Genomic DNA, 12,853 nt, shown 5'->3' with positions numbered 1-12,853 from the left:
AAAGTTTTCGTTATCTTAAATGAGGTAGGTAAAGGTTTACCAACGTGTTTCGTCTCATAAGACCCCTTGAAGAAGTCTTATGAAGTCTTATGAGACGAAACGCGTTGGAAAACCTTTACCTACCTCATTTAAGATAAGGAAAACTTTATTTTTACTTGTTCTTATTGTAGTTTTATATTATCATTTAAGTGCTCTTAGTTCGGTTGTGTTTTTATTGTTGTCCCATTTTTTTATATGTTTCTTTTATGTATAACTGTACTTTAATAAATACTTTTTAATATAATTGGCAATTTTACACTTGTCATTTTGACACCGTGGTCGCTATACATCCCTCATCCCACCTTTTTTCCTACATTCTTTTCAGGGAATCACCATCCCTGTATATTTTGAGGGATTCAGCTGACGCCCCATTAGCAGCATAGGGGAGTGTCACATAAGCATGCCTTTTTACCTTTTACACAACATATCTGTTTCTTATCACAAGTGGCGCAGTATTAATCTTTGTTTTATACATGTAAATATGTTAATATAATTCTGTGCACAAAGAACAAGGCAAATTATTTCTATCTTGCGTTTTCCTGAAAGAAAACTGCTTGCTGACACAATAAAGCACACTTGGTATTTGGCACATCCTATGTTGGCCAGTCTATTTACTATCAAAGTGCAAAGGTTTGACAACAATCAGCAATTTACTTTCATCAATTGCAAGATCAGATAAAGTGTCTGACTGTTTAACATGAGGGCTCTATTCCAGTGGATTCCAAACTTTTTTGAATCACGGCGCCCTAGAATATCAGAATTTTTTTCACGGCACCCCTAGGCCAAAAATATCTTATTGAGAAATTTAGAAAGAAATATTACATTAAGTAGATTGCGTTTATATGTCATCCTTATGGTCAGTTGTGTGGTGAGGGACAAGATTTGCTTCTATTTGGCCACATATTTTATGACTGGCAGCCACCAGCACTGGTTTTGCCTATTATATTGACCATGAATAATTTGAATTGGTCCTGGACCACCAACCCAGGGCACCCCTGCAAATGTCCCGAGGCACCCCTGGGAGCCACGGCACACAGTTTGGGAACCTCTGCTCTATTCACATTTTGTTTTTGACTGTTAGTAAAGAACCTTCAATGAATGCAAAAATGAAGCAACACTAGAGTAAAACGTGTCCCTGCATGAGTTTCAGAATGACAGCCTGCTTACCCTGTTATAAAACGGTATAGAGGGGAAAGCTTACTGGGAGATGTAGCTTGAACCATTGAAGGCACAGTTTGCTCTCTAATTGTCCAGTAGTTGCCACCCAGGTCATTGTAATGTTAGACACCATCTATAGCAGGGGTCAGGGAACTTTTTTACCTTGTACCCCAAAATATATTTAGATTTGCAGACGTTATCCCCTTGATTTGAAAGGAAGGAAATCATATATTATTGTGCATATATACTGGTTATCACTGTTTATATGGCATCTCTGAGATACTGTATGTGTATGTATATATATATATATATATATATATAACAAGAAAAAACAGCGGCACTCCGGGTCTTATGTGGTCAAAATCCGTGTATTAGGGCATCACAAACAAACAATGCAGTAACCAACGTTTCGGGCCTGTAGCTCCTTTGTCAAGGTGTGTGAAGCACTCTGCTTGTTTCTATCCATACCATTTTGCGGAGGGCACCTGGGCCACTTCAATCATCCTTCTGGGAGTGCCGGACTGTGTAAAATATATATATATTTTTTTTTTATTTTTTTTTCGCCAATTATTTCTTGCCAATGAATGGGTTAATTAGCACTTTTCCCCAAAACATCAGAATGAATGTAAGAAAGATGGATGAGGAGGGAAGGGTGGGGTAGGGGGATACGACTTTTAGGAGACAGATGGTCACATCCTCACCTCAGTAATGTCAGTGGGAATTTCCCACTGTTATGTGGGCCACTGTCTGATCCTGCGTAACTCCGTCAGTGGTCAGCCACAGAGAACTTCAAGTTCTGTGTGTGTGGGTTGGCGGGCCGCGGGCGGGAGGACAGGACAGCGCCACGGGCATGAGGGAGCGCGGTGTGACGTGCAGCCAGGAACAAAGCACACGGCATCCAGGAGCACGGCGCAGGGCGGGCAAGAGGGAGCGCGCTGTGACATCAGCATGTCACATCGCGAGCCGGCTGGTGCTGGACGAGGCTGTGTCTCGGCAGCGCGACCGTCCAATACCCCCTAGGAATTTCATTTTTACCCCATTTGGGGTAATTTACCCCCTGTTCCCTGACCACTGATCTATAGGCTACAGATGTAACACTAGGTTTAGGGGTCTACTCATGAAGCAGTGAAAACAGTGAAGAAGTTGCTCTGTATAATTTTATAATATGCAAATTATAAATGTTACTTCAATGCTGATTGGTTGCCACAGAGCCGTAACTAGACTTTTTGGTGCCCTGTACTAAAGTGAGAAGTTATGGCCCTGGTTTGCCATGGGCAACTTCTCCGCTGGTTCACTTCTCCACTCTTTGCACTGGTTCATGAATAGACACCTTAGATGTATATTCAATTAGTGTCGGATCCTCTCTGACACTTCACTATTCTATTGCCGGCCATTTGTGCCTGTTTCCCCGCTGATTCCGACCATTCATTTTCGTCCTCTCTTAGGGTCGAAAATAAATGGTCAAAATCTGACCCATGGATGAGCTGAGATTCCGTTCATCCATGTGTTTTTCGTTAGGGCACAAACCCGGAACTTAAATTGAATAGTGAAGTGTTGAAAAGTGACGATTATCGGTGGAAAGTGCCGTCTTTCCGCCCTGTTGAAAATTTCGACACTAATTGAATATTGCCCTTAGGGGTATATTCAATTAAGGTCGAAACTGCCATCTTGTCGAAAAGATGGCAGTTTTAGACTTTTTCAGGTCGGAAGGGGTTCCGACCTATTCAGTCCCGTGCTTTTTTATTCGACAAGTCTGGGAATTCGACTTGTCGAATAGTACGTGATTCAGCAGTATAGCTGCTGATTCACGTGCTTCTGAGGGAAACTGGGCCAAATCCGACAGGTTTTGGCCCCCGTTTCTGACCATCTCAGTCCGATTTAAAAAAAAGTCGGACTGAGATGAGGGACCTGAGAGAGGGAAGAGCCGCGGGGAGACGGGGGAGAGCCGCGGGCAGACGGGGGACAGCAGCACTACAGCACAGCGCTGCAGAAGGAAGTAGCACAGCCGCTGCTCACGGTAGCGTCCACCCGGCTCCAGCAAGTGAGGTCCCTCTTGCTGGAGCCGGGTGCACGCTGCCATGAGGTCTGGCGGCTGTGCCACATCCTTCTGCAGCGCTGCTGTCCACCATCTGCCCACAGCTGTCCCCTGTCTCCCCGCTGGTCTCCCCCTTCTCTGGTCCCTCATCTCAATTCGACTTTTTTAAAGTCGAATTGAGATGGGCATTGAATAGCCCTTGTCGGATCCATTCCGACAAATGTATGTCGGAATGGATCCGCCCTCAATTGAATATACCCCATAGTCTTTTAACAGTATAAGTAATAGATTATAACTGTAATGTTTGTTTTTACTGCTGACTAATTCTCATAACATACCCTAAACTGAGGTATTTATAGATGGACCATAGAATTGTACAATATTAAATGATGTATTCTTTATGGAAATATCTTGAAAAATAATTTTGTCAGAGCTGTAACTAGGGTGGTGCAGATGGTATATTAGTAGTGGTGCCTCCAACTCCTTCACTACAGTCCTACCTGACACATTCTCTTCTCCTCCCCCGGCTCCCGCCTGTAGGGATAGATGTCATTATGTCTCTTCTATCCACACTCTTACAGTGGCACACAGTGCACTTAGGGTCTGATTTTGTTATGTACCCAATGCCGATGTTCGCGCAACTGGGCGATTATAAGGTGACTGTGCATGTGCCGCAATCGAACTGTACACACGTCAAGGTACCTTTGCGATGTCACTCACAATGGTGTTTTAGTCGCAAAGTGATTGACAGGAACGGACCGTTTGGAGGAGTTAATGAGGAGGGGCATAAAAAATGCAGATGTGTCGCGTACGTTTTTCGGGGCATGTATCTGCCTTCAGCTGCAATTGCACACACAAAAATCATGATACCACTCAGTCTATGTTTCTTGTTTCTGCGTCAATCCTGTATATGAGTATACAGTCATTAAGGCTTCAGTGGGAATCTCATTTGTTTCAGGGAGGTTGTTTCACCTGTCATGTTTCGCATGTCGATGGGCTTATAAATCACATCTGTGTAAGCTTTTGCATACAAATTGGAATCAGGTCCTTAGAATGAGTGATGAGCTGTGTCTGATGGGTGTGCAAGCAAGGTGGCAGTGTGTTAGACACTGTCAGTGACCGGGTGAGTGCTGCATATAGGAGAGAGAGCCCGAGGGAGGTAGAGTAAATATTTTATAAGAGGCACTACTACTGAGTGGGCAAAATGTGTAAGGGGGCATTACTACAATGTGTAATATTGTGTAGGGGGCACTACTACTGTGTGGCATAATGTGTTAGGGGCACTACTACTGTGTGGCATGATTTATAAGGGGCACGACTGTGTGGAATAATGTGTAAGAGGCACTACTACTGTGTGGCATGTGTAAGGGACACTACTACTGTGTGGCACATTGTGTAAGGGGCACTACTACTGTGTGGCACAATGTGTAATGGGCACTACTACTGTGTGACATAATGTGTAAGGAGCTCTACTATTGTGTAGCATAACTTGTAAGTGGCACTACTACAATGCAGCATAACATGTAAGAGGCACTACTACTTTTGGCCTAATATGTAAGGGGCACTACTACTGTGTGGCACGATGTGTAAGAAAGCACTACTACTGTGTGGCACAATGTGTAAGGGGCACTACTACTGTGTAGCATAATGTGTAAGGGGCACGAATACTGTGTGGGCATAACATGTAAGGAGCACTAATACTACGTAGCATAATGTTTATGGGGCACTACTACTGTAGGTATAAGGTGTAAGTGGCATTGCTACTGTGAGAATAGAATACTGTGTTAGGGGCACTACTACTGTGTGGCAAATGTGTATGGGGCACTACTGTGTGGGAATAGTGTGTAAGCGTCACAACTACTATGTAGCATAATGTGTAAGGGACACTATAGTGGGCATGATGTGTATGGGGAACTACTACTGTAAGTATAATGTGTAAAGGAAACTACTACTGTGGGCATAATGTGTAAGGGGCACTACTACTATGTGGCATAATGTATATGGAACACTACTACTGTGGGCATAATGTGTAAGAGTGTAATGTGCTTGCAGTTTGTATATTCTCCCAGTACTTGTGTGGGTTTCATCCGAGTACTTCGGTTTCCTCCCACAATCCAAAAAGATACTGGTACTGTAGGTTAATTGGCCCGAAACAAAACAAAATAATAACCCTCGCATGAATGTGTCTGTGTGTACATGTGATAGGGAATATAGATTGTAAGCTCCACTGGGGCAGGAGTGTTATGAATGGCCAAGTGTTCTCTGTAAAGCTCTACGGAATATGTGTGCCCTATATAAATAACTGGTAATAAATAATAAAAAAATAAAATAAGAGACACTACTACTGTGTGCCAAAATGTCTTGTTATGGCTCTGAGTGTAATGCATGCAATGCCCAATGTTAATGATGAGATGACGTCCAGTATGTACTGTACAGTAGCTTTATAATAACATCATCACATACTGTACTGTAGAATAAGAACAGCTTTCAACTAAGGCTGTATATATTATGGTTTTCATCATTTCTTGGCCATACTTGCAGCCTGGCGCACTTACTGTCCTCTTAACAGTTATGTCTCTTAACTAAGTTCTTCTGCTGCCAGCTCTATTGATTGTTAGTCACAAAGCAATTGATTTTAATCAGTACTTTCATTGATTCTAAAAAGTAATGTTATTTTCTTAATGCTGAAGGATTTAGCTTGTTACACTCAATGTTGTATAGTATACAGCATTGAGTGTAACAAGCTAAATTGGGGGCATATGTGTATCACGTCCCATTTTAATTGGCCACACCCATAGGCGCGCGCACTCAGTACCTCTAAGGGGCATAACTACTGGGGGCATAACTCCTGGGGGACAGGGTCATTTTTAAGTTGATAATTTTTGTATGGCCCCCCGAAGGATTTTATAAATATCCAAATGGCCCTTTGTAGAAAAAAGGTTCCCCACTCCTGCTGTATAGCATGTCAGCATAGCAATACTTGAATTACCATAATGGGAATTTTAGAATATCATGGCTAGTATACCTACTGTACTAGGGGTACATTTACTGAAGCTTCTAAAACTGAAAAGTGGTTATGTTGCCCATAGCAACCAATCAGATTCTGTTTTTCATTTCTCTATCGCATCCTAGAAAATGATAGACAGAAACCTCTTTTCATTTTTAAAAGCTTTAGTAAATTTACTCCCTAGTCTTTTATGCGGATTCTCTTTAGAACCTATCATAGGGCAGGTGCAATGACACACCGATGACGAAGGCTTGTAGTAACCCATTCACATATGCTGCCTCTGCATCAGCCGGTGTGTACACACAAACAAACACAATGGTGCTCTGTTTCTCTCCTAGAGGTCTATTCATAAATACTGCAATTCACAGAGCGGGTTACCATGGAGAAGTCCCTGACTTCTCCAGTGACACCCCCGCTCCGTTGCATCACCATACTAAAGTATGGTAAGTGCGATTCATGAAGGAGTGGAAATCGCAGCTTTCCGCTTCTCCATGGAGTTCAGGTTCGCCATCTCTGGATGGTGTAACCTGAACTGCGGTGCGGTAACTGCAGGGAAGCTCAATGCTTCTCTGCTGTCTGCCCGCCACCTTGCGCTAGCTCCGTCCCCTGACTTCCCAGCAGCCACTGCTACTTATCCCAGCTATATATCGCATCGAACTGATGCAATGTATAGTGATAAGTAACAATTCGCTTTTTGTTTTCTTTATGAATAGACCCCCCAGTGACTGCAGTCATATGTGGCTCTAATGCATTCAGTTTATCATACAGACCTACTATTAAGCTATGTATTTATTTGGTGGCTTTGTACTATTGAACAGGTTACTTTACTTTACTGCATAGGATGTTTTAAAGTGTATTAGTCTTTTTTGAACAAAGTAATTTCTGATATCAACAATGTATCATATACACAGAGGGGTATCCAATTAGATAAAAACGGCCTGATATCGTTATTAATGGCCGATGGTCATTATCACGGTATCCTATTACAGTCCGTTTTCATTGTCCAAAAACAGACCCGCTATCGCGCGATAACTCATGGGATCGGGTATAAGTTCCCAATCATATGTGTTATCGCAGCTCCGGCAGCCCGCTTATCGTGGATTTTGCTTCGGGTGCCTGAAGCCTGAGCCACCCAAACCATAATCTGCGATAAATGCCGGCACTGAGGGGAGGAGCGCGCTGCTTTAGGGCTAATAGGATAGCCCCTGGCAATACAAATACATGTTGTCATTGACCGTGAGTAATTGGATAGACTGAAAATAATTCTATACAATATTTTAATCATTTTGTACATTAAACAAAGTTTGTGTACACTGAACCATCAGAAAACAAAGGTGTCACTATCTCGTAATATTCCGTATTTCGGAATTTGAAATATGGTAGAATCAGGGGGGATTTCAATTAATTGCTGTAAATTTTAATGTGAAAAAACAGACTTTATCGCAATTTTTTTTGCCCAATGTTTTTATAGGGCAATTCAATTATTGCCCATTTTTTTCATGGTAAAATTTATTATTATGCGAAAAAAACACAGGATTCCTCCCTGTTTCATGGGGTTTTAATAAATATTGGCGTTTGACCACTTTTTCTGACATCTTCGGACCTGTGGTTAATGCAAGGGCTAATGAAAGTTCATATCCTGGATAGATGCATGAAAGGATCCTTTATATGGTGTTTGTCATCTACTCTTACTGTGAGTAGGGTACGCTTATAATCATTTGTAACAACTTGTTGTGTTAAAGATACCTTTATGGGGATACATATGATATCCCAGCAGATGGGATGCTGGCGAACACTATACCAATAGCGGCATCCTGTCTGCTGGAATCCCGGCAGTGAGTCCCCTTGCCACACATCGGGCCCGATGGCTCGCTACGCTCACCACAGGTTCTATTCCCATTTGGTTGGTGGTGTGGATCCACCAACCAAGTGGGAATAGGGATCCGGTGTCAGGATTCCGGCTGTCTATTTATCGGCAGGTATCGGGATTTCAGCGTCGGTCTCCTGAACGTCGAGATCCCAACAGCCTGGTAAACTGACTGCATCCCCTTTATGTGCCTGGTCTTTTTCTGCTATATCAGTGAGTGGGGTACGCTAATTTACCACTGGAGTCTATACACACTATGTGAAGACTATCTGGTGGAAGCTGAGAAAGTCTATCTTTCAGGAAAAGAAACCGTGATACACATGATACCACATGACAGAGTGTGAGTCAGCGTACGCTCACTATCCTAGCACCTCCAATTAGCATTTTAAAATCACAAATGGTGTAACTCACTATCCATTGAAGATTGTCCTACACATTGTTTCATTGTCTTTCTCCAATGTCGTATTATGAGTGGAAAAGGATCTTTGAGGAGATTGTAAAAAACCCAGCATAACTAACGTATTCGTTTTCCATTCCAAAAACAAAAGGGTTGTAATGTATAATATTATTTTTTATATTTAGTTCATATTTTTGTGAGCGCCTGGAGTTTCAGTTCTTCATTCTGTCTTTATTGAGAGCCTATGTGGCTTTCACTTTCATAATATTCACATCAAACTTACTGACTTTCTGGCTGTCCTGTTGGTGATGCGGGATACATAGTGTGGCCTAGTGGGAAGTACACAGAGACATGACTGCATTACCATGGCCCTGTCCCCTATATTACCAGCTTTGTAAAGTGCGTATGGGGAGGATGATTATGTGATTCAGTGAGAATGGCATCATCAAGCCGTCTGGAAGCTTCAGGAGATTTATCTGTTCTTCCGGGCACCTGGGATAGCCATCCCGAGGTACGGGAGCCTTGTGGACGCTCCAGGTAAGTAAGCATGAATAACTCACATTGTTCTCTGGCTCATGGAGCCTTCTTGATTGATGTAACGGTGAAATTGGTCCTAGTAGTAGTTATGATTTGTGATTTACTTTGGCTTATACAGCCTTTGTGATACATGTAGATTTGAAGTACTGGCTTGTGCAACTTTTACGATTTATGTTCTGTGTTTGATACTCAAGGGCCTTATACTTAGAATATTAATCTTCAGCATTGAATGTCCCATTTAGAGTTCTTGTCTATCTTCCTCACTGCTAATAGTGCACATTTCATTCACATCCATTTATTTATGTGATCATAAACTACTGTAAGTGACAATGTAACAAATGCCAGTGTCCAGACCAAAGTATAACACAAAGCAGACAGAGATCTCGTAGAGGTAACAACACATCTGGCATATTTCTGCAGTACTAACTACCTGACAAAACCACACACAAGTAATGACATAAAGAATTCTTATAATTTCCATGTAAGTGTAAATAAAAAACCTTTAGCAGTCACCGCAATATAAACCTTTACTACTAGCACCATCTCCACAGGAACTAAGATCAGCTCCCTGGTCCTAAAAGCTTACTAGTAGCAGAAGTAAGCCATGCAGATCAGATTTCTGAATGGCATTAGGGCTTGTCTGGATTCAGGAGCTGTGCGAGCCTCCTTCCTGTAATAGATGACATTGCATAATGTAATAAAGGTGCATTGTAGACATTCATTAGATACACTGTAGCCACTAAGCGCGATGTTGGCTGTCTGCTGTGACCTCTGAAAGTCATTGCAGTACACAAAGTGTATCGTAAGTGCAAAGTCATTGTGTATCTTCCAGGGCATATTTCATTATTTCATTTTATAGTGTACTTCTTTCCCCAACATTGATAATCTGATGCGCTATAAAGATTGATGTTTGCAATATTGTGTGGAGGAAATTCAATTATTGGGAAGGGGGGGGGGGGGGTGTGGGGGTGAACAGGACAAGGCACTTACAGACACCAACACAAAGTAAAATTAGTAATATTGGGCTACCGAAACTCTCAGGAATGTGCGTGACGAAACATTTCAGCTGTGCACATTGGAGAGAATTGTACCCCCCCCCCCTCCCCCACCGTTTAAATACTATTATTACTGATGTTACATCTGATTGCACAAGAGCCACATAACAATTCATAAATTCATACAACTGGTTCTAGTACCCTAGAAATGAAAGATTGGCTTAGAGGGAATTCAATTAGTGCCGCTACTGTATCGGGTGCAAAACACTGGAGATTTCGCAATTTATTATTCACAATTTTTTTTTTTTTTTCACACAACTGATGATTTTTGTTCCGGAAAACTACAAAAAAAATTTTTTTTTTTACTTAAAAAAAGTTTTAAAAAGTATTTTTAATAAAATATGAAAATGTTATTTAAAAGAAAAATACCTAGGGGGTGTTTTACAACCCCCCCTTCCCATTCAACCATGTCATAGGCTGCTGTTTTACACACACACCCATTCCCGCCCCATATCCAAATTTACTTCCCACCCACCATCAGAAATAGCCTCCCCCAGTGGCAAAAGATCCACAGCTTTTCGTACCCTACCCGGAATATATATCGCATACGACCTAGTGCAGATTAATGAAGAGATTGTTCCGTCGGTCATTATATCGTCCAGTGTGTACCCAGCCTTACACGTAACATGACAGCAATTCTGGATGTTGCATGTGATCTGCGGCAGTGCGCAATCCTGTGTACACACTGCACGATGTAGACAATTTGTCGTTTCAGTATGGGAAATCGTCCCAACATCATGCAGTGTGTACCCAGCCTTATTCAAATTCAGTATCTTTGTGTTATACATTGAATACATTATGGGAGAGTGTTGATATGTAACAAACCTTGGAGAGAGTTAAAGAACCAACCAATCAGCTCCTGTCATTTTACAGGCTGTGCTTGAAAAATGACAGGAGCTGGTAGGATGGGACTTTATCACTTTCAAGCTTTGATAACTTACTTTATTTTGTTGTGTTATACCTGATGAAGATGGTTAAACTATTGATATGAGTTGCTAGAAATACCATGAGCCAGGGCCGTAACTAGGTTGTGTGCCAGTGGAGCCTGGCACACAGCGCAGGACCACCGGCAACACCCGCCTGGCCGCTCCGTTGCCGCCGCACTGTGGGGTCCAGCCCGCTTCCCACCGTCACCGCCCGGCGCCCAGCTGCATTGCCTGGCTACCTCTCACATAGGTAGCCGGGCAGCGCTGCAGCTCCCCCTTCGCTCCCTCCCCGTGTGCTGGGAGAGATTACATCTCTCCCAGTCCGCTCCCAGCCCACCCACAATGCCCTGTGCTTCGAAGAGTGCAGCGTATAGCGGGAAGAGGAGAGGAAAGGCATGCCGGCTCGTCACAGGTGAGTATAACCTCCCTGCCTGCCATAATGTGTAAAAAAAAAAGGGGGCCTGCTTGCCATAGTGTGTAAAAAAGGGGAGCTGCCTGCCATAATGTGTAAAAAAGGGGGACTGCCTGGCTTACTGTGTAAAAAGGGGGACTCTGCCTGCCTAATGTGTAATAAAGGGCGTCTCTGCTGCATAATGTGTAAAACGGGGACTCTGCCTGCCTAATGTGTAAAAAGGGGGACTCTGCTGCTGTAATGTGTAAAAAAAGGGGGGCTCTGTTGCTGTAATGTGTAAAAAAGGGGGACTCTGTTGCTGTAATGTGTAAAAAAAGGGGGAATCTGCCTGCCTAATGTGCAAAAAAGGGGGCTCTGTTGCTGTAATGTGTATAAAAAGGGGGACTCTGCCTGCCTAATGTGTAAAAAAAGGGGGACCCTGCCTAATTGTGTAAAAAAGGGGGTCTCTGCTGCCATAATGTGTAAAAAGAGGGGGAACTCTGCCTGCCATAATGTGTAAAAAAGGGGACTATGCTGCTGTAATGTGTAAAAAGGGGACTCTGCCTGCAGTAATGTGTAAAAGGGGGACTCTGCATACCGTAATGTGTAAAAAGGGGACTCTGCCTGCCGTAATATGTAAAAGGGGGACCCTGCCTGCCGTAATGTGTAAAAGGGAGCTCTACCTGCCTAATGTGTAAAAGGGGGAATCTACCTTACGTACTGTGTAAAAGGGGGCTCTACCTGCCGTACTGTGTAAAAGGGGGCTCTGCCTGCCGTACTGTGTAAAAGGGGGCTCTGCCTGCCGTACTGTGTAAAAGGGGGCTCTGCCTGCCGTACTGTGTAAAAGGGAGCTCTGCCTGCCGTACTGTGTAAAAGAGAGCTCTGCCTGCCGTAATGTGTAAAAGGGAGCTCTGCCTGATGTAATGTGTAAAAGGGAGCTCTGTGGCCGTGCCCCTTCTTAATGAAGTCATGCGTCTATATCTTTGGTGCGCACCTAAAGCGCGCACTTGCCCTGTTTTTTATATTGGGAGGGGGTGCGGCGCCAATGCTGTTTCTTGCACACAGCGCTAAAATATCTAGTTATGGCACTGCCATGAGCTACTATTTGTGATATGATAATATATTACTGCTTTCCATGAAATAGTACCATAATTTATACTTTATAGAAGCAATGTTATCTTTTTAGCCTCTTGGGTAATAAACCCACTTGATCGATTAGATTATATTTCCTCTGTTAACAGCACCTGCTGAATATACCAAAAGCCTATAGGGTGGTGAATAACCAAGAATTCTGTACTGAATGCAGCTGTCATGACAACTATATATAGTGAACGGAGCCTATGAAAGAATTATATATTGACTTTTTTGATATTTGGATTTCAGGACAGCATTGAGTTTTTGGCCCCAATTAAATATCACTTTCAAATTGAACACTCAAGAA

The 12,853-nt window shown here is 42.8% G+C and overlaps 1 protein-coding gene across 8 annotated transcripts in view; it reads right to left on the bottom strand.

Annotated features, from left to right (window-relative positions):
• ABLIM3 (actin binding LIM protein family member 3) overlaps positions 1 to 12,853 on the bottom strand; it is a 313,166-nt gene that overhangs the window by 110,063 nt on the left and 190,250 nt on the right. The window lies entirely within an intron of this gene.

This window comes from Pseudophryne corroboree, chromosome 6 (genome assembly GCF_028390025.1).
Source record: "Pseudophryne corroboree isolate aPseCor3 chromosome 6, aPseCor3.hap2, whole genome shotgun sequence".
NCBI lineage: Eukaryota > Metazoa > Chordata > Amphibia > Anura > Myobatrachidae > Pseudophryne > Pseudophryne corroboree.
The sequence above is the reverse complement of the archived record's forward strand: the minus strand, read 5'-3'. Positions and strand labels throughout refer to the sequence as shown.